Below are 23,304 nucleotides of genomic sequence, written 5' to 3'. Positions count from 1 at the left end.
TTTTGATAGCTTTCAAGGACGATCGAATATCTTTTGATAGGAAGAAGTAATCTAGTCTACATTGAATTTTCATTGAAGGATTGTTGCAAGTGTAGCCCTGCGCACTGGGATTTTTAACTTGCCATGTATCAACAAGATCACAAGTTTCCGTAAAGTTGTTCATTTCCTGGATAACTTTTTTCTTTTGTTCAACTGGTCGACCTCCTCGTTTATCCCAGTCATTCAACGGACAGTTAAAATCACCACTGCGCTGAGTTGGAATCTCGTTTCCAGGAAATGCTTCTAATGTTGCATTACAAATCTTTGACAGACTGCACAGAAAGGATGGCAAAACAAAACAGCCTGTTAGCTCTTGCTTTTTCTCTCACATAGTACCGCAATGTATCCACTGAAACAATTGAGTAGCAACTAGTGCCTTATGATTGGCAAACATGAGAGAATGTCAAGTTCATCATGTTCATTAGAGGACTTGTTGCAAGGACAGTCTGTTTCATTGATCAGGTTTCACTTGGGTGCAAGGCCTTGTCCCACAATTCAAACACAAAATGCAATTTGAGGAGACCTGTCCCACAAATTCAAACCAGATTGGATTCCTGTAACAGATCACAGGGATAGATTACAGTCTAAGGGACTTAATTTGGTTTTTAATGAAAATGTGTAGTTCACGTGGAGGGGCTTGTCCCCAGTATTTGTTGCAGGGACAAGTCTCCTCGTGTGTGCTGACCACATTAAAATTACACCAAATGTATTTAAGCGCACTACTTACACATTCAGCATCAGCATCATAGCTAGAAAAGGTTAAAACGCGAGCGGCACGGTTCTGAAGCTTCTGTAGCCTGTCAAATAATGTTTTACCACAATTACCCCAGACAAGATTGCAATAATCGAAATGAGATTGAATTAGTGCGTTGTATATACAACGAAGGGTAGGTGGAGGGACAAAAGGTCTAATTTTTTTTATCGCTCCAATTCCGGAAGCAACCTTTTTAGATAATTTATCAATGTGTGTTTGCCACCGTAGATTTTCATCAATAAATACCCCAAGCGGGAACATTATTAATTGAGAGCTCAAGTGGGTTTGACAAAGTACTCAATTTTTGTGTGGAGCCAATTAGCATGAATTCAGTTTTAGCAGTGCTCAAAGTAAGTTTATTGGAAATAAGCCATTTGTTTAGGTTATCTAAATCGTGATTCAGATTTAACTGTATTGAATTCACATTAACGCCAGCATAAGTGATGTGGGTGTCATCTGCATACATCCTAGGCTGGCACGAAGTTAGGCAGTTTGGCAAGTCATTAATATAAATAAGAAATAAAAGGGGGCCAAGGATTGTTCCTTGCGGTACCCCAAATTTAAGTGAGCAGATTCTAGAAAGAGAACCATTAACAAAACATCGTTGTGTACGGTTAGTTAAATATGACTTAAACCAATCAAGAGCTGTTCCGTGTTCTCCTCAAGGCAAGCATGGTTTTCTGTAGCGTTGTTAGGCTAGTGATCGATTAGTCGAGAGGTGCGGTTTGGGTTCGGATTTCCGGACTCAATGTCATAAATAATTTCCAGATGTCGTTCGGCGTGATTCGTTTCGATATGTAAATATAGAAGAGATTCGGAAATCAATTTAGAACGCTGTCTTGCTCCGATTAAGCCGATTCTGTTGTAGGAAGCTAGACTGGACCGCTAAAAGACCGGGTTTTGGGTGAGATTTAAGATGCGTTGGCGCTGTTAATAATTGCGAAATGTCGCACTTGTTTTGTCAACACATAGGCCATGTTTCATGTCAGTTCAAATGTCAGTGCTAGTGTCATGTCCAATTTCAAAGACAAACCTTCTATACCAGGTCTGTAGTATTCTTTGACCTTGCTTTCTTGTGATGAGCCCTAATTAAAGTCATGTTCTGGACTAGCATATTCCATCAGCCTAGAAAGTCTCAAAATGTGGTTAATTTCTGAGGGCATGTTCTTAAAAATCCAGACAGACAGACAGACAGACAGACAGACAGACTATATATACACATAAAACTAAGAAGAAAAGTACTTCTAGAAAAGGAAGTTTGGAGGTTAGCCCTATGCGAAAACTCCCTCAAATAAAAGAAAAACAAAAATAAGTATACATAAATCAAGATCTTTAGAGTCGAATATTTAAATACATTTTGAGCTTACATTTAAAATGCTGAGAGCTATCAGCTTCCACTATATCACCAGGTAGTTCATTCCATAGTTTGACAGTTCTAACGAAAAAAGAATGTTTATAACAATTGAGTCGTGCTGGTTTGACATAGAGCTTGTATTGATGATTTGCCCTTGTAGACCAAGTTGTGGCGAAATCAAAAAAGTCTTCAAATTTTAAATGATAAAATCCAAAAACTATCTTATGACATTCAATTAAAGATAAATGAGTTCTACGGTCGGAAAGAGTAGGCCATTTTAGTAATTTGCATCGGTCTTTATAGGACATATATCCTTTGCGTTGGTTTAAAGCAAATCTTGATGCTCTTTGCTGTACATTCTTCAGGGCATGGATGTCCTTAACAAGGTAAGGACACCAGACAGGTACCGCGTATTCCAGTATTGGCCGTTTTAACGCGATTTTTAGATGACTGGGTTGACATCCTTGTTTTCTAAGAATTCGTTCAGTCTGGTCAGTGAGAATAGTCATCAGGTCTCCGATTGCGGATCAGTTGTTGCGTCCATACAAATCCGAAGGCAAACTCGTGGTGTCTGGATGTTGGAGGGACAATGGACAGGTGCTGGCGTATTTTGCGCCACTGGGGCAGCCCCGATACACTCGAGCTCGTTCTGCAACAAATTATGATGAGAACTTGCTCAAGACTAAAGGACCATGTGACTTATCTTGATAACGTCAAGTCTGGACTCAAAACGTCTGTTAATGTAATATCCCTATTATTAATAGTGGCTCCTGGTAGAAAATGGTTAACACTTACCAGTGACATATCTCCCATTTGGAGAATAACTTTGCTTTCAATGTCAGACAGTTGGGGCGCGATCTTGATTTCAGCACAAATAACGACAAATACTAGTCCAGTTACTAGATAGTCTTCCAAATTGAAGGAGAATTGCAGACTGAGAATTTTTTTGTCGAAGTCGTCTTTATTGGTAGAGCCTTTGCAGTCACTCGATGTAACTGTGATATACCTAGAACTGCACTACGTTACCCATTTTTCTTTGAAATGAGAAATGAGACTTGGATTTAGTGCTTGTATTTAACAGTGTTTGGATTTTAGCGATTTTTAGATGACTAAATGTTAACTTTCGGACAAAACAGAACAATGACGAAATAGCAAATTTACAAAACTTTGAAGAATCCATAAATTTAAGCAAAGCTTTACATAAACTTTACGCGTCTTTACGTAGCCTCGTAAAGTTCAATGTTTATGAAGTAACGTAAAGTAAAAATGAGGTTTAAGTCGTTAATAAAGGGACTTAAAGATCAGATAAAGACTCTTGATTGGCTGCATTCTTAAACATAATCAGGAGTTTCTACTGCTTGCCCGCCCTATGGTCCCTTTGCCAAGAGTACACTTTATATTGAATGTGAATATATGAAACTTTTTGTATCGCCGCAACAGAATTCTCATTTGATATTCGGGCACCAAATGGAGTTATTTGATCTTTTTGATTTTAAAAGTCAACAGGGCTCTGGAGCAAGATTAATACTCGGATGAACAAAGTATGGGACGATCTTATGAATGGTCACAAATATAATCAAAATTCTTCGCCCGAGGTTCACAGGGTTAGGATGACGAAAACACACTATAGCATGTGATGTTAGTACGCTGAAATGGTTACAAAGACATTGAAGAGTTTGGCCGCATGTTTTCAGCATTAAGTTGCATTAAAAATTAACGAAATAAAGCTGGTCATTATTTTCAAATCAGAGCTCGAAAAAATGTGCAAATATTCTCAAAAAGGCAGAAAATGGATGGAAAATGAATGCAATAAATATCAACCGGAGATTGATTTTAGACGCTGCGATTTAACCAAAATGGATAGACGGAGATAAAAGACAGAAAGAGACCTAGGAACTAGGCTACATTTAGCCCTCAACTGGCTAAACTCAAAGGAGGGGAGGTAGATTACCCATCTTTTTCTCCAAATCAGAGAGAATCCAGCCTTTCTTTATAATTCGACCTAAATAATTAACCCCCCCTCTTTGTGAGAGTCAACGACCTACAAACCATATTGTTCAGGTGGCGAAAAGCGCACGGATCTGAAGAATCAACATGCATAAATGTTTTCCAGTGCTGAATACTCCATTTGCTGGTCCTTCTCGCCACATGAATACTAGCGCGCTGATAACAATTATACAAGATTTGTCCCTTTCCAATGCTCAATGCCCGTTTGAAAAATTGTCAATTTTTAGTAAAACAAAGCGTGGATGTCGACATGACAATCTGGCAAGTACCCTGGATGCGACACAATGTGACTCCCCCCCCCCCCCCCACACACTTTTGAAAAATCCTAGGTACGCCCCTGTTTGGTAAAGAATTTTTTTTGACCACGTGTTATTGAAACATGTTCGCATAAAAAATCTTATGGCGGTGTATTCAACAAAGCAATCGTTTCCTTCAAAATTATGCAGTAATTTACAATAGTAAAGAGATAATTTAACGATACTTACCCACAATATGCCAAAAATACGGCAAAAAAAGCCAATGCCTGCAATCTTCGCTAAACCAGGCGATGTTCCATCAAATCTATGTCAAAAATTGCGACTATTTTCTATTAAACCAAAGTTTAACAAGGAATTCAATTTGAAGAAAGAAATCAGAAACTCTCATATACCCGTTCTGAGGAAATGCTTCGTCGAGTCTTGCAATGACTTCCTCCATACTCTAGTCGGCAGTCTCGCGAGAAAGAGGGATTTGATTTCCGAGAACCGTGGTTTATTAGCCCATCAAAGGGTGTATCGAGTTTCATAACAATGGTTTACTTGCAAAAATAATCTTTACGGATTTCTACATCCGCCCGAAACCACATACAGCGCAGCATGTTGCCTTTATTTTTCGCATGAAAGGGCCCTTAGATACAAAACTTTCCTCGTTTATATCTCAGAAACGCGCTTCTGCCGAGACTTTAAATTTAGCATGCAGGCTTATTTTGTTATATTCTGCAAGGCCGCAAAAAAATTAACGCAATCTGAGACTGTTGCGGTTTTTGTTAATTTACACTTTTCCATTTAGTTTTTGTTTTCCGTATCTTTATCCGTGTTAATTGTGTCCTGCACCCTTCATTCCTTCCTGAACAATTTTTCGCACTATATGTAAATTCAGTGGTATATAATATTTTCAACACTTTCATTTTATCACTCACCCACCTAAATCCAGCAATTGGTAAGTGTTTTTTCAGTCGTCCTGTTTTTTGGTTTCAGTTGTCATTTTCGCGTTTATTCTTTTTATAGCCGTTCTTAGTTGTTTCCTGTACTTTCTCTGTTAGGTATTTTACCAAATCCCTTGATTTGAGTGAATAAATTGCTGATTGAAACCTGTGAGTCTCTTCGTGGCCCTTGCCACTTCATTGTAAAATACCAATTGAAGATCATGGACGGTATCGAAGCTGATAATGCAAGTTCCATCCGAGCGAGTTCCAGGAGTAGAATGCCTAATTCGCTGCAGGACCAAGAAGGAGTTGTACGCGAAAAGCTGAACAGTCTAAAACGGTCTGCAGGAGGCTATGTCGCCACAATGTCTAAAGTGTGTGCTCGAATTGATGATTTACTCGCGGACTTTTCTAACTTGGTGCAAGTGCGGAATCTGCAAGCCACCTTGTCTGATGCATTTAGGAATTATGGAGACAACGTCGCGCGGACCAAAGCTCTTCTCAATGACAGCAGCGTGGAACTTCACGAAATCCAGGGCGTCTACGAGGCTCAAGAGGTCAGAAAACGTCTGTATGATGATAGGATCGAACATTTCGCGATCGAAGCTGCTTCGTATTTTAATAAACAAGTGTCAGAAGAATTACCCCGTGTCAGCACTTCATCGCCTCGAGGATCGGTGAAATCGCAGAGCAGTCGAATTTCCAAGTTAAGTGCAGCGAGCTCGAGACTTCGCGAAGCCAAAATCGCGGCAGAAAAAGCGGCTCTAGTCAAAAAACAAACTGAGCAAAAACGATCGAGGACAATAGCAATGAAAGTCAAGTTATTGGAGCTTGAAATGAAACAAAAGCAATTCGAATTTCAACATCAACTAGAACTAGCGAAGCTCGACGCCGAAAAAGAGGCAGAGGAAGCTCGGGAAAGGACAGAGTTGGCAGATTTGGAGTTCAAGTTAGCAGAGCGCGAGTTTTCTTGTCTGCAGTTTGAGGAAAATCCACCTGAGAGGCATAGTTTTAACAGAAATATTGACATTGACGAAAACTTTACAAGTGTATCCGACGCTGGTCCGCAAGTTGTCTACCCTCGAGCTGTTTCCACGCAATTAGGGTCGATCGCGCAGGTTTGCTCCACGCAGCCATTTTCTCCAACCACGTGTTCCGTCTCATCCACGAGAGTCTCGACCTGCCACGTAACGTCTCCGCGTGTCTCTGTTCTTCCCGACACGTCCTCGCGTGGATCAACGTTGCCTGCGCCCACTTCACGTTTTCCTGAGTTTTCTGCCACGTCCTTTCAAGCCCCTACAGTTCCCGTGGTGTCCTCGCGTGTGTCCTCGTTACCTGCGTACTCTACGCGTCTTACAGATTTTCCACCCATGCCTACGTGTGCTTCCTTGCAAGCCTCTGCAGTTCCCGTGGTGTCCTCGCGCGTCTCCTCGTTACCTGCGTACTCTACGCGTCCTACAGATTTTACACCCATGCCTACGTGTGCTTCCTTGCAAGCCTCTGCAGTTCCTGTGGTGTCCTCGCGCGTCTCCACGTTACCTGCGTACCCCACGTATGTTCCTGATTTCCCACCGATGCCTACGCCTGCTTCTGTGGTTCCTGCTATGTCTGCCTCAACGTTGCCGTCTTCGTATGTTCCCGAGTCTTCGCGCGCTAGCTCGTGTGTTCCTGCCATGTACCCGGGTGTCTCCCTGTTCTCATCCCAGCCGCCCTACAATGCAGGTCCAATATTCACACATGCAGCTCAAGCCTATGGTCCAGTTCGCCTGCCTTGTCACGCAAATTCAGGACACCTTCCACCTTCTCTTCAGCCAATGGGTGAAAGCTTCCTTGCAACTATTGCTACCACAATAGAAAGAATTAGTGCCGATCAAGGTCTACCTCCACTACAAGTGCTTAAGTTTGATGGCTCCCCTGAGAGATATCCACTATTCAGACAGAGGTTTAACCAGATGGTAGAATCGAAGGCATTGGATGAACAGACTAAGATGGCTCGCCTGTTGCAGTTTCTCGAGGGCCCTGCTCTTAGAGCTGTGCAAAGGTACGAGGCCTTGCCAGGAGGTTTAACCAAGGCGTTAGAAGTCCTGCAAAGTCGTTTTGGTCAACCCTTTAAGATCGTAAGAGCTTGCGTCGACACTCTGACTAAAGGTCCCCCTATCGCATCTCAAGACAAGGATGGTCTCCAACGCTATGCAGATATGGCACAAGTCATGTATGATATCCTCGGATCTATGAACTGTTTAGGAGAAATGAACACTGACAATCTCGAGAAAGTGATACTAAGGTTGCCCAAATGGCTCCAAGACAAGTTTCGAGAACATTTGAAGAAGCTTCAACGCCAAGGAAGAATTATCCCCACATTCAAAGACATTGTTGAGTTCCTGAATGACCGAGCTGATTTGGCTAATCATCCGTTTTTCACAACTTCTTCTGAGATGAAGTCACACAAACGAATTGAAGATCGAGACAAGTCTCATCTGCGTCAGCTTACCACTCTTACCACAAGTACCTCTAGGGAGGCCAGCAGACTTGCGATCAATAAAGACACTAAAGCCAGCAACTGCCCCTTGTGTGTCCAGTGCCACCCACTCTATCGCTGCGGGGTATTCAAGTCCAAGCCCGTCGAGGAGAGGAGGGCCTTAGTCAACAGAAAGCGGATTTGCTTCAACTGCATCAACTCTACAGAACACACGGCCAGTTCGTGCAAGTCGCAAATGCGTTGTAGGGTACCTGGTTGTGGAAGGTCTCACCACACTTTGCTTCACCTGTCAGGTCCATCCCGAGAAAACGCTGATCATCACACTAACAACACTGAAGTCACAGTCATCCCAACCATGCCTACTGTCCTGCCAAGCGACCAAGATGCTCCCTCGAGCACGTGTGCTACTGCAACCTTGGCTGAATCCTCTGAGATTTACCTGCAGATCATGCCCCTCAAGATCATCGCCAACGATGGACGATATACAACCACTTACGGCTTGATCGACTCCGGCTCCGACGTCACTATGATTGACCCATCCCTCGTCGATCAGCTTGGTATTCAAGGCGAAGATGGACAACTCCTCCTTTCCACAGTAAGCCAAAGAGACAAACAGGAGAATGGAGTAAAGGTTGACTTCAAAATAGCGCCCGTTGATGATCAGCACTCACACCAGATTACTGTGCGCAATGCATGGGCTGTACGAGACCTTACCATCCCGCTTAAGCATGTAACAGCTCGCAAGAAGATGGAGCAATGGTCGCACTTGTGTCAAGTCCCTTTTCCCGAAGTACAAAGAAAGAAGGTTTCTATCCTTATTGGAACGAACATCCAGGAAGCCTTTATTCCGTTGGAAGTTAGAAAAGGAAGTCCTAATGAGCCCTTCGCGATACGATCCTGCCTTGGCTGGAGTATCCTTGGCGGTTCCGGCAGTGTAGACGGTAGACGTCAGTTTAACCTGCATCATGCTTCTTCTGAAGATGTTTCTCTCAACCGACAATTGGAAGAATTCTGGCGAATTGAGTCCCACGGCACCGTGAAAGAAGCCTTTGGGCCAATGTCTGTTGAGGATCGAAAGGCGATGAAGATAATAGAGAACACAATCTCTAAGGTTGACGGCCATTACCAGATGGGCCTTCTCTGGAGGCAGGAAGTACCCTACCTTCCATTTAACAGAGCCTTGGCAGAAGGTCGTCTTCAAGCTCTGAAAAGGAGATTTAACCGGGATCCTGGCCTAGAGGAAAAGTACCGCTCGGTCATAGATGACTACGTTACTAAAGGATATGCAAGACAGCTAAACGAAGAAGAGGCCTCTAAGAGATCCAAGATCACTTGGTACTTACCACACCACCCGGTGCTGAACGTTAACAAGCCCAACAAAGTACGCGTGGTATTTGATGCTGCCGCTAAATTTGAGGGCACTTCCCTGAACGATCGGTTGTACCATGGCCCAGATCTCACAAATAATCTGGTTGGCGTACTTATTCGCTTTCGAGAAGAAGAAACTGCGTTCACAGCTGACGTAGAGGCGATGTTCCATCAGGTCAAAGTTCTTCCAGAGGATGCAGACGCCCTAAGGTTCTTGTGGTGGAATGCTTCTTCAAATCTCCCCCCTAAGGAATATCAGATGCTTGTCCACATATTTGGAGCAACTTCATCCCCTTGCTGTGCCAACAAGGCACTTCGACAGACGGCAGACGATAATAAAGGCCGGTATAGCCCTGAAGTCATCAAGACCGTACACAGAAATTTCTACGTTGATGATGTACTGAAATCTGCGCCGACAACAGAGAAGGTGATTTGGCTTGTAGACCAGCTGACCAGGCTACTGAGTGAGGGCGGCTTCCACCTAACGAAGTTCACAAGCAACAGTAGGCAGGTGTTAAAGGCCCTCCCACTAGAGGAACGAGCGAATCCTTCTATCAATCTCGACCTCAGCCAACTTCCTATCAGCCGCACACTTGGATTACACTGGGATGCAGCTTCGGATACCTTGCAATTCAAGGTTGTTCCCACGAACAAGCCTCCAACTAAACGTGGCATTCTTTCGACTGTTAGTTTCCTATTCGATCCACTTGGTTTTTTGGGCCCGTTTCTCCTCCCAGTCAAAGTCATTCTTCAAGAACTATGGAGAATGGACGTCCAGTGGGATGACCCTATTCCAGAGCCTTTACTAACACAGTGGAATGGATGGGTAGAGTCTCTGCCCCTTGTTGCGAACATCAAGATTCCGCGATGCCTCAAATCATTTTCTAGCACCCGAGTCATCACCGATGTCCAAATGCACTATTTTTCTGACGCATCCAACAAAGGTTACGCTGCAGTTGGCTACTTAAGGCTCGTTGATGATACGGGAAAGGTCCATTGCGCCTTTGTTATGGGAAAGACCCGCAATTCCCCGCTGAAACAGTGGTCCATACCGCGTTTAGAGTTACAGTCAGCAGTGGTAGCTACACGCTTGCATCTACTGATACGCGACGAGCTTGACATACCCCTTCAAGGTGTTACGTTCTGGAAAGACTCTTTGACGACCTTGCAGTACATTACGAACGAGAAGAGGCGATTCAAGCCATTCGTTGCTAATCGAGTGAACGAAATTCATGAAGCCTCGACTCCTCAGCAATGGCGACAGGTGCCAACATCACTGAACCCAGCTGACGATGGTTCCAGAGGGATGAAGCTACATGATCTTGACCCCAATTGCCGCTGGCTCTCTGGCCCAAGTTTCCTCCTGAAGCCCGAAGAACATTGGCCAGTTAGAAGGGTTGGCAATATTCCAGAAGACGACATTGAAGTTCAAGTTGAAAGAACCGTCATGGTGATTGACCGTGGATCATCACTGGACCTGCTTCTGCGTCGCTATTCATCTTGGCCTCGCCTCTTAACTCTTGTCGCCTGGTTGTTACGTTTCGTTAACCATGTTCAGAACAAAGGAACTTCTACTGAGAGAGGTGGAATATCCCTTTCAGAGATACGGTGCTCTTCCAAGAAAATTGTACAGTTGGTACAACGCCAAGCCTTTGCAGCAGAGGTTGATTCCTTAGTCGAAGGTCATCCAGTTAAATGTCAAAGCAAGCTTGCAACTCTTCCTCCTGTACTCGTAGAAGGAACCGTGCGCGTGGGAGGAAGAATTCGTCACGCTCCTATCGCCTTCGAAGCTGCCCATCCGATGATACTTCCTAAAGATCATCCAGTTTCTACCCTGATCGTGCGCTACTACCACGAAATCCTGGGGCATGCCGGTCGAGAGCACGTACTTTCCTTCATACGACAACATTTCTGGATTATTCAAGCAAGGTCACTCGTGCGCCATGTTCTACGAAGATGCATCGATTGTCGCAAGCGAAATGAAGTCCCCATGACTCAGTTGATGGCTGACCTGCCAAAGGAACGTCTCACTCCCTATGATCGGCCGTTCACCTACACAGGAGTCGACTTCTTTGGCCCATTCTATGTGAAGCGTGGTCGGAGTTCAGAAAAGGTGTACGGTTGTCTCTTTACCTGCCTTACCAGTCGCGCTGTGCATATAGAAGACGTGAGTTCATTAGAGTCCGATGCCTTTATTCAAGCCCTCCGCAGATTCATCTCGAATCGTGGGTGTCCCAAAGAAATCTGGAGTGATAACGGAACAAATTTCGTCGGAGCGGACAAGGAAATTCGCGACTCTATTCATCAGTGGAATCAGGATGATCTAAACAAGCAACTGATTAAGGATGGGATTAACTGCTCCTTGTGCCCAATGTTCCAGTGGAAATTTCAGCCTCCAGCCGCGAGCCATATGAATGGGGTCTGGGAACGGTTAATTCGAAGTGTGCGTAAGACCATGAAGGCGATCCTTGGCAATCCAGATGCGTTGGTTGGACTGGAAACCTTACGCACGGTCTTCGCAGAGGTTGTTACCATCCTCAACAGTCGCCCGCTTACTCCCAGCAGTGATGATCCAAGCGACCCGGAACCACTCACTCCGAACCACCTTCTGCTGCAACAGAAAAATCTCGCTCTGCCCCCAGGTCTGTTTGTTCGCGAAGATCTTTACAGAAGAAAACAATGGAGGAGAGCCCAATTCCTTGCTGACTGCTTCTGGAAACGGTGGCTAAGAGAATACGTTCCAGCTTTACAGCAACGCCAAAAATGGGTTCGCGAGAAAGGAAACTTGAAGGTCAATGATCTCGTAATGCTTGTGGATGAAAATTCCCCTCGTGAAAGATGGCCCCTTGGCAGAGTTATGAAGATCTTTCCTGGCCACGACCAACGCGTCCAAGTTGGAGAAGTCAAAACGAAGAATTCAACGCTCGTGAGGCCGATTTCAAAACTTGTATTGCTGGAAGAAGAAGATTAGTAACATTGACATTCGCCTACAGTTATTCTCAGAAACCTCTTGGACAGTTTGAATGCGCTAGTTCTAAGAACTTTCAGTGACTGATTAATTGATTCGCCTTTATTGCTGAATTTCCGCAAATTCAGCGAAGCCCCCCAGGATGTTGCGGTTTTTGTTAATTTACACTTTTCCATGTAGTTTTTGTTTTCCGTATCTTTATCCGTGTTAATTGTGTCCTGCACCCTTCATTCCTTCCTGAACAATTTTTCGCACTATATGTAAATTCAGTGGTATATAATATTTTCAACACTTTCATTTTATCACTCACCCACCTAAATCCAGCAATTGGTAAGTGTTTTTTCAGTCGTCCTGTTTTTTGGTTTCAGTTGTCATTTTCGCGTTTATTCTTTTTATAGCCGTTCTTAGTTGTTTCCTGTACTTTCTCTGTTAGGTATTTTACCAAATCCCTTGATTTGAGTGAATAAATTGCTGATTGAAACCTGTGAGTCTCTTCGTGGCCCTTGCCACTTCAGAGACACTAAGGTTAGCCTCCGGTACCACCTTAATAAAGAATGCTACAAAATAGAAAATGTTGAAATACATTGTGCTTATTCACGTCATGGAAATGCTAATAAATGAACACACCATGTTTTGCATATTGACAACTGTGAACTACTTTTCAAGGCAAAGTGTGTCCATGCAAAAGTGTTTTTTTTTATCTAGCCAAATGGCCTAGCTAGACCAAATATGATTGTGAAAAGAAAACTTTCGAATCTTTCAGATGTAACAAACATGACCAAACAGCTAATCTGCATTTCCAAGATGATGTTAAGCAATGTTTCTTAGTAACAACATCATAATTTACTTACATTTAAGAATCTCCCTCTTGATAATACATCATGGTACATGTAGAATTAGCAGAAAGTGCGCTGGATTGGACACACTATCTGCTTCTCAACTCCATTAATTTTCTCATAAGCAGCAGCAAACTTACAATGGCATCTTTGCACAGGCATAAAGTTTGCAGGTCCAGGTTGATTGAAAATTCTTAATTTCCAGATCTCCACAGGGCGATGATAAAGTTCTTTCTGCAAATTCTCTTTGTACCAGTTGACACATGTAAAAACATGCTTCCGTTAGATACCCTCTTCAAATCGGATGGTGCTCACCACGAAAAATTTTACGAAGCCAGGTCTATTGCTGCTGTAGGTTTAATTTGACCATCATGATCTGCCCATGAAGCCATCACCCTTGCTGATCGAATTGACCTGCATTCCAACATAGAACCAATCTTCTCTCCAGCTAATTTGACAGAACTATATTTTCTACACATTTCACTGACCATGCCCTGTTCTATGTGCTTCTCAGGGTACATAGCTTGGTAGCTTTCTGCTAGGAGCTGGTGATCGTCGGAATCCAAAGGCATCAATTGATATGCACTTGGCAGCTTAAGGCAGCTTATGTCTGACCAGTCAATGGTGCCCAGTTCTCCATGAGCTGACATATGAAACAACACTGATGAGCCAATGGGTATGCTTACAGGCGTCTGTGATGTTTGGTACTTATTGAAGAAGGGAGTGAAAGTTTCACCTTGTTCCTCAGGTAAGGCAACATTGAAGACAAACTGGTCTGAAAGAAACTTCCTCATGAGATGGATTTTGATTGACCTGTTGTTAGTGGCAGTACTACCAAGGATGCCATTGTAGCGTTCAAAGGCAAAGCACCAAAAGCTGTGGACAGGGCCGTAGTCTTAAATACAGTCCTTTAAGTGGCAATGAAGATGCATATTTATACGAACATCATTCTTTCCATATAGGTCCTCAAACTGACGGCAAAACTTAGGCAAAAGCATGTCAGCTTTTTTAGATCATTGTGTGAATGAACTGGAACAGTGAGAAGGCGACATGCCATTACGAAGGAATGCCAACAGTTGAAATGCTCATTTGGTAGCAGACCAAGAAGAGCATAAATTGGGTAGATAATTGTCCAGTTTTTCCACTGTGAAGCTTTGTATTTCCCATGGTTAGAGGCAATCTGATGTGGTAATCTTCCAAAACCAGTTCCTACATCCAGCTTGTTAATGCTCTCTTCAAGAAGTTTAAGCTTGCTTTTTGTAAGAAGGTCTTTCTCTACCCAAAGCTGAAACATTCTCTTAGCAGTTCAAGGAAAAGATTGTGCATTGGGTCAATCACAGTAAAACAAACTGCATTAAAATATTCTAGTTCAAGGAGCCCACTAAAATAACAACCATATCGCGTTGCAAGTTTCTCATGCGTTTTGTTTACTGCCTTTCTCACCATGTGTGCATATCTTTGGTGTAAGTCATTACATCGTCTTGGCCAGTGTTCTCTGTCAAATCCAGAGAAATCCCTTCCAGTCTTGACAGACCCAGGGAAGCTTTTAAAACATTTGGAGCAAGCCTTTCAGTTGAATGGCCTTTAAAACCACAAAGTTTCCTAGCAGCTGGAATGTCAGATATGGCCAAAAGAATTGCACCACAGAATACAAGAGGAATGTGACTCAGACATGAATGGAGCCGTATCCATTTCCAAAGGACTTGCATCTCATCTACTAAAGGCTTTAAAAATGGGTTTATACTCTTGGGCATAGTTTCCACCTCTGGTATGACACCTACAGGAATGACATTCTCCCACTTAAAGCACTCTTCCCTTGGTAAGTTGAGTAGCACTAAGTAAATTACTCCCACTGAAACATCACCCCGTGTTGAATAGGGCTGAAACCAGTCCACATTTAAGCCAAATGCTAAACTTCTTGGTGATTTTAAGAAGTCTTGTCGTTTGAACGTTAGGAAATCGTTCCGTACTTCACTGATAACCCCATTTGTAACTTCTTGCTGTCTCCAATGCTCACACTTGTCAGCAAAGTTGGGCCTTTTCAGCAACATTACAACTTCATGCCGATTTAAGTGTGTCATTGAGAAATGGGTGACTCTGCTGGGTTTTGTTGCCTGAAAGCTCTCTTTATTCCTTTGGACATTCACTTCGGCAGCCGCGAAGAATGATGCAAATAAGTTCGTTTTTACGCGGTTGAGAAAAGGTGAGAACTTTGCAGGAAGACCCTGAAGCCAATTCGAAAGACAGGACCAATACCCTAATTAAGCAGCCTCGAGCCGCGAAGCGGCAAGAGTATTCCTTTGTTCTTGATATTTTTAGGAACTCTGGGGAATCACTGCAGACATTTGATGGTTTTGAGTTCTTCACAAAATATTTTAAGCTGTTATTTATATCAATGAACGAAGAGTCTTTTGAGAGCTTTAAAAAGAGATCTCAAACGTGGTGTTTTGATCACTGTAAGCCGAGTTTCGATATTTTTCGTCAAGCGGTGCGTAGAACAGCGAAGTTATTATCCTTTATTGAATTTGGTCATGGCATGATCATCTTCCCGACGCGCGTTCTCTGTGGAAATCAAATACCATCTGTTGTATGAAATTTTATTTCACGAAAAATCTAAAACATTGATTTGTATTCCCTAAAGAAAGCGTGAAAAAGAGGAGCTGCGAAAAGAGTTGTAATTGTAATTCACTGTAAGCAAACCATCATTTGATGTTGGGCGCTTTGTTTATTACGAGTGAAGACACGGTCGATAATAATTAAGTTTATGTTTCTAAAATACTTGCTTCTAGCAAAGAGATTTCAAAATATGAAACCAAAAAAGGAATAAAAAAAAGAAAACAGGGAAACTCAGCGTGGAAGTCGCATTGTGATCATACTTAATGACGCATTGACAAACAATAACATTAAGCTCTTTGGCCGATGTACCACGTGCTCTTTTTGACCTTATTTACATTTTATATACAGTGATTCACTAAGTAATTTTTTTGCTGAAAAGCGAGAATCTTTTGTAGGACGCTGTAAACAAATCGGCAAATCCATGTATCCGTTTAGCAAACGGAATTTGTTTATTGATTGTTCATTAGTTTGCAGGACGGTAAGTTGTTTTTAAAAATCTTGATCCTGAAGCGGTGCGTTGCGAGTCGATGTGATCCTCTAGCTTCCCCAGGGAAAGATAAAATATCTCACCTACTTCAAAGAGTTTGCGATCTTCGGAAACATTCCTTATTGTCGGAAATTGTTCGACAAAAGAGAGAACAATAGCTTGAATATATGAATACCTAACGACCCCAAATTTTGGGGTACACACTTAAATCGGCGTGAAGTTGTAATGAAGGTTTCAAGCTGGTTTATCACGCTGTTAAAACAGTACACTTTAAAAGGATAAAAACATTCCTTTCCGTCTGACAGCACAACTCTTTTTGCCAACCTCGCTCCACATTCCCTTGCTCCTTTAACCTTCTTAAGAGCAATTCTCCAGGAGAGTAAAGCAAAGTTGGAAATGAAAATTTTTAACCCCCCTTCATGTTTTGTGTGGAGGTAGGTTACCTGGAGAGGTGAACAAAAACAGCCATTTTCGGATCGGCAGGTGTGACGTTGCCATGGTAAGCGCACTTGATCACGTCGGCCTGGGGTCCATGTTTTAACCAAAAAATTCACTCTCAAATAATAAAAATAAACGAGTCTGGATCTCGAGTGCATGTGAACCAATTCAAATGAAATTCATACAGATGGTAGAGGCACTCTCCCAGTTTATAAAATTTGCCGTTAAAGTATTTTGGGTTTTATAATCAAGAAGACAATGTTCGTATTACTATGTTGCCTGTCAGCCATTTTGACAAGCAGGAAAAACAAGCACAGTCATATTCATAATTTCTCCAAAAGTACTATTTCCCAAAAAACCAAAATAGCAGCAGAGCTTACATAGATATTGAAGTTTGTAAATATCATAAAATCTTTTTGGGGAAAATTATATTCTGGCCATGGGTGTTGAAGACATCCGAGGCAAGTTGCAAAAAATTGAAAATTGGAAATGTTGAGGGCTCCAGCATTTGGCTTAAACAGGCTTTAGATAGAGAATATCAGCTTCAGAGGTTTTTTCATTCATCTTGTCTGTTATCTACATTTGATTGATTAGGTTTTGGCCAACGAATTTGGTGAAATATAAATTGAAATGAAGCCTACCTTGCAACTTTTGGGAATCTCTTCAGGATGCTTTTGTGGTATAGGATGGGTCTCTCCTCAGCTGGCTCGCTCCATTTACTTGACCAAATCTTGCACAGACTCTAGCAGAAAGGACAAATCTAACTGGCTAGCCTCGCCAAACATCTACTTTTAGACCAAAGATGATGATGCATTAACCTGAGTAAAGAACAGTTGAACAGGTCAAACACAGTCGTGTGTCGAGTATCAAAATAATTCATCAATACAATCCATCCAGGAAGTGAAATAAATGCATCAAGATCACAGCTAAGCAAATGCATGTCTGCGACGATTCTGAATAAAGTCTTTGGCTAAATCGAGCCGTACATTCCGTGGTGCATGGTTGAGAAGCGAAGAAATCGTTGTTTACGACCTGTTTATGACCAAACGTATGAAGACCGGAAATGCGAGGAGCAAAACTGCTGACCAGATGTCAGGCTTTAGAATGCGATATACATGCTTTTTGTTTGTTTGTTTTTGTAGGTTCAGATAAAGCGACATTGTTGCAATGGCATTGTCTCTTCTTTAGATATTTTTGGTACAATGTATCATTGATAGAGGGATGAAAGGACGACTTTTGATCTGCTTTTATGACAGTTTTACAGTGGTGAATAAAGACGACAAAATAAAAGCGCTTCACTGATTGTTTTACGCAACCACATAAGCCGCCCATGTTTCTCGGGATTGTTTGTTTTTTTAATTTATTGCTTATTGGATGTTAAGGATGGCCTGCATGTAAGATATGTCGCTGATCTGGGGCATTAGCGTACAAATTAGAAGTTACGAAGTTGGAATTTTTGACCCACGTCTCCTCCAGAAATAAATAAGTCTTCTCCAGGCCGATAAATTTTCCCATTCAGTGCCTAATACCAGCCCAAATTTTGGCATTCTTTCTGTTTATTTATTTGTTTGTTGTTGTTTTTTTTTGGTGGGGGAAGGGGTGACCAGAAGTGAATTTGGCCGTCGATCAAAAACACTGTAAGGGAAAATTGCATATCGTCGTGCGAAGGAAAATATCCTGGTCGGGACAATGGAAAGTTGTTCTTTTTCAAATCCCAAAAGGGACGTTTGTGGGTGCAGTGGAAACAATATAAAACTCAGTGAATGTCAAAGGGATATTTCCAAGCCTACGGACTTGGTATAAAGCGTGATGAAATGGATCTTATTCTTTGCCGTGCAGGTAAATAAATGTAACTTTTCAGGTGCGAATTTTTCATTCTCTTGTCATGAATAGTTAATCATAACTGAATTTGTAATTGCATTTTCACAGTCTAAAAAGCAATCTTTTTTGGGGGGTGCGGCTATTATGATCATGTGTTCAATTTTCACCCAAGCTTCAGTTCAGCTTCATTTCCTTTGTTTTTGTTTTCATTCGGTTTTTCTATTTTCGTTTTTTTTTTTTTTTGTTTGTTTTGGCTTTCTTCACCATTGCCATTGTAAAACAACCCCATCAAAAGGGGATATCATTACACTTACAATTACACTTAGTGTTAGATCCCGTTACCTTGTGTTACATCCGGTCAGCAGTCGTGCTTCTTGGACTTCCGGTCTACGCATTCAGTTTATTCACCATTCTTGGCTTGTCGACTATCGCAATATGTGACTCGATTTTAGCCAAAGACGTTACTTTGGATAATGTTCAAAGGCATCCATATGCTTTGTACATTGATCTTGACACGTTTACTTTACTTTCTGGTTGGATAATATTGATAAATTTAGGTGCTAGACGGCAGAAATCGCAAGTATTACGACCATGTTTTGGACCTTGTCAACTATTCTTTGTCAAGTGTATGCAGGCTACTTGTATCATCATCTCCGGTCTGAAACACGGCAAACTGGATATTCGATGGGAGTAACTGTTAGATTAGAGTCTGCGCTAGATTTGGTTAAAAAAAATGGAGCGTGCGAAGGGGACACTGGATAGAACCATGCGACCAAAGCATTCTGAAGAAATTCCCAAAACCTTCAAGGTATGTTTGTATCAATTTATATTTCATCAAATTTGTCGGCGAAAACCTTATTTACTAAATGTAGGTAGCAGACAGAAAGATACTTTTGAAGCTGATTTTCTCTCTCTAAAGCCTGCTTGAGCCAAATACTAGAGCCCTCAAAATTACGAATTTTGCAATTTGTTTGCAATTTGTCCCAGCTGTCTTCAGCACCCATGGCCAGAATATAGTTTTCCTCAAATTGATTTTATGATATTTAGAAACATCGATATCTGCTGCTAATTTGGTTTATATTGGTAATTGAACTGAGTGGAGTGCAATTTGGTGTGAAATCATACGCATGATTTCAAAATCAAACGAGCGAGATAGCGCAAGTTCGATTTGAAATCACGCGTATGATTTCAGACCAAAATTGCACCACACGAAGTTCAATTACCACTTAATTACATCCATTTTGAAATCCCCCAATATTGCCTAAAAAAGTGTCTAAATAAAAGATTTCAGCCTCCCCCACCCAGAATATGTTATATTTAAAAAATCCGAAAACAAAATCATTAAAAAAATTCTAGAAAATTTAAGCTCTAACAACAAAGCGAAAACAGTGCAAACTTCAAGTTCAATATTGCCAGTGTAATTCCACTCATACGAGTACTGTACATCAAATTCAAAAAGCGGAACCGGAAACGCTTTTACATGTCACGTCATGCATAACTGTGAAAACAGAGGTAAATGTCAAAGTGTCAAAAATCAGTCGAGCGTGAAACGTTGCATTTAAGGCACGTTCAAGTCGAGTACAAAATACGACTGTTCAAATTCTCAAATTTATAAAGCAAAGAGAAAGTTTAGTCCTCATCGTCTGACTCAATGATACAGACCCTTCTTTTCTTTCATTCTGGCTGAGACTCGACGTATTTGGAGTAGTAATTAAAGGTGCAGCCGGTGTAATTTACGGCGGGATTGCGTGCAGATTCAGTAGAGAATGATGCAGATGCTGCCATGTGGTACTGAAACTGAGGCGGAATGAATCCCGAAAATCCAGCTGCGGCTGCCTGAAAACCGGATTGAAGCCATGGTTTGGTGTTGAACTTGATGAACTTGGCTTTGTCGCTGGACGTGAGGAACAGTAGCCAGTGGCAATCGTTGGCATCGACTGCAAGTGTGCGATTTGACCGAACATTTGAGGCTTTCTTTGCACTGTGATGGTTGGCGACTTCGATGCACTTTTGCGTGGAGTTTTGTCCTTTGGTGCTTCTTTAAATCCACTGATAATGTGCGACAGTTCTTTCCTTTGATTTTCGTCAATTTCGTCGTAGTCGTCCAATGAAGATTCACGAGCATGGGCTGTAATTTCGCAGATGACATTGGGCGGCTGTCCAGCCCTCTTCAATTTCAAAACCAATGTTTTTCTCATGCTGTGATTTGTCAGCTTCTTCGTTGTTTTGAGACAGGAGGCCATTGATTTCATGTTACCGAGCGTGTTTTCTCCCATGCGGATCTTTGAATACCAGCACTCCTTTGATTTTGGACGATTAATGACGCTCAGGTACAGTGGCCCTGTATTCTTCATTCCTTCTGGTCTCTTCAACAACCAAAGTTTAAACAGTCGTACTGGATCTGCTTTACCTCTATCTGTACTGTGCATGACTTGTGGAGTTGTTCTTCGCCTTATGGTAAGACCACCGCTGCGTGTTTTTGTTTGGCCTTCGCAGAACTCAACGACCTCAGTCCCATCTTCCTGTTCGCTAATTACAAGGTCCTCCACGTATGCTCCATAGTGTTTTTGGCGAGCTCTGAATCCAAGTTGCTCTGTCAGGTTTTTGAAGTTGACATATATCAGGACCTTTCTGTTAAAGTCGCCCAGTTGGCCGTTCTCCCACAGTGCTGTTTCCTCTTCAGGCGCTAGTGGCTGAGCTTTGTTTGGTCGCTTTCCCTTTCCTTGTTGGCGCAGGGTAATTGCTTTCGCATTGAGGATTTGCCTGGAGTTGTGGAATTCTCTCGACCGCACGATGCTAAACGGATAGTTTTTGTCCTTTAAATACCGATCAATGGAACACTGCATTATTTTAAGCGACTCTGGCTTGAATCACCCCCGTCCTTTTTTTAACTTCCGCGTAGAACTTGCTGAGGAGGTTGTCAAGTTGATCTGGAGACTGTTGCTCGATGTTTTCGTTTCCAAGATGGCGGGATTGGCACCAGCTCGTAAAGACACTCATCCAGTTTTTGGTGGAGCGGGACGTGTTTTTATTTACTGAGGCGGACTCTAGCTCTTCAATTTCTTCACTGGTAATCTCTGGAAATCTAGAAATATCGACTGCTTGGGCAGGACAAACGTTTTCAGGTGCGCTTGATTCTGCTTCACGGGACTCGGGATCGGACGGATCGTGCGAAGCTGTTTGAGAAAACTCGCCGTAAAAATCTTCAAAATTGACACTAAATTCGGAAATTCCCCAACTAGTGGATCCTCAGCGGCCAGGAGCTCATTGTCATCATTTAACAACTGTAAGTAACTGAGTTCATCCATTTTTAAGCCTAGTTTTGTTACATAAATGTAACAAGTTTCAAAGTTGTCTTACAGTGGCTTTCTTTGTCAAAAATTTTCCTGCAATTTGATTGGTCTATTTAAATAATTCCGCTTTCTCATTGGCTGGTTAAAAAGATGCGATTTAGAGTCTAAAATGATGCGATTTAGAGTCCAAAATGGTGCGATTTGGAAATAAATCGCACCATTTTGGAACAATCAGATTCCAAGGATCACAAGTGATTTCAAAATGGATGTAATTAATGTGGAAAGAGTACTTTCGGAGAAGTTACGAATATGGTTGTGCTTGTTTTACCTGCTTGTCTAAATGGCTGACAGGGAACATAGTAAGAAGAGCATTTTGTTCTTGTGTATAAAACCCAAATTATTTTAACGGCAAATTTTTTTAACTGGGAGAGTGGCTCTACCATTCGTATGAATTTCATTTGAATTGGTTCACATGCACCCGAGAACTAGACTCGTTTACTTTTACTTTTTGAGAATGGAACTTTTGCTCAAAACATGGTCCTAAGGCCATTGTCATCTAGTGCAGTTACCATGGCAACGATACATTTGCCGATCCAAATATGGTTGTTTTTGTTTATCCCCCAAGGTAACCTACCTCCACACAAAAAAACATGAAGGGGGGGTTAAAATTTTTCATTTCCAACTTTGCTGCACTTTCCTGGAGAATTGCTCTTAAAAGCTTTGTGCGTACAGAACTTAGCAACAATCCTTCCTCCAATTCATTGAGTGCAGTCACCAGGGTCGTATAGGGATGAGCAGTTAGGACACACCACGTATTTAACAAAATCATCATGGTCAAGATTAACCAGTTCTATTAGTACATAAAGGGAAGTTGGGAACATAGTGCAGAATTTAACAAGATATTCACAATGACATGTCGTGCCAACCAGATGCAAGAACTGAAAAAGAAAACGAAGAAGCCATTCAAGCCCATTGTAGCTAATTTTGCAATTTGCTTGCCAGAGAAGGATAAAAAGAATGAACCACTTGGAGCAGGGATGTCATTTTCTTGGAGACTGTAGACTTGTCACGCGGTTCTGGGAGAGGCTGTTCTTTGCCTAAGTCATCAAGAATTGCCTCAGGAAAATCATCTCAAAATTCAGGCTCTTCATCTTCTGCATTTTCTTCCTCATCCACATTTTGAGCATCTTTCTCATCCTGTAGAAAAAAGGATAACTGTCTTTATTACATAAGGGGCAAAGTTACTGAATGCCAATCGGTCGAAACAGAGGGCATTTTCTTGCCACTGATTATCTGAGCACCCAATTTCTACATTTAGTTGGTTTCTACATTTTTGCTGCGGCAAAAATGACTTCTTTCAGGTTCTTTGGGGTTTGACTTTTTAAGCCAGATTGTGCCAAAAAATACTTGGAAATTAACTGCTACAGCAACAAAAAAAATTCCTCAAGGTGAACTTTCATTTCTTACAAGAAAAAGCAAAAAGAAATATTTGCTGCGTGACTAGGCCATTTGTAAAAACTTTGAAAATACATATGAAAATGAATCCTTAATTCTACTCAGCCTCATGCGATTACATAACATTGCATTGGTGTACTGCAATAATAATTTTTTTTTCTGTTAAAAATCACTCAGAAGAAGACAATGAAGTTTGAGTGATTTGA

At 41.9% G+C, this 23,304-nt stretch overlaps 2 pseudogenes; both read right to left on the bottom strand.

Moving 5' to 3' along the window:
* Positions 1-4,020: 4,020 nt before the first annotated feature.
* Positions 4,021-22,524, bottom strand: LOC146484354 (uncharacterized; annotated as a pseudogene).
* On the bottom strand, positions 19,980-21,350 carry LOC146484355 (uncharacterized; annotated as a pseudogene).
* Positions 22,525-23,304: the final 780 nt, after the last annotated feature.

Source organism: Pavona decussata, unplaced genomic scaffold (assembly GCF_977016875.1).
Source record: "Pavona decussata unplaced genomic scaffold, jaPavDecu1.1 SCAFFOLD_34, whole genome shotgun sequence".
Lineage (NCBI taxonomy): Eukaryota > Metazoa > Cnidaria > Anthozoa > Scleractinia > Agariciidae > Pavona > Pavona decussata.
The sequence above is the reverse complement of the archived record's forward strand: the minus strand, read 5'-3'. Positions and strand labels throughout refer to the sequence as shown.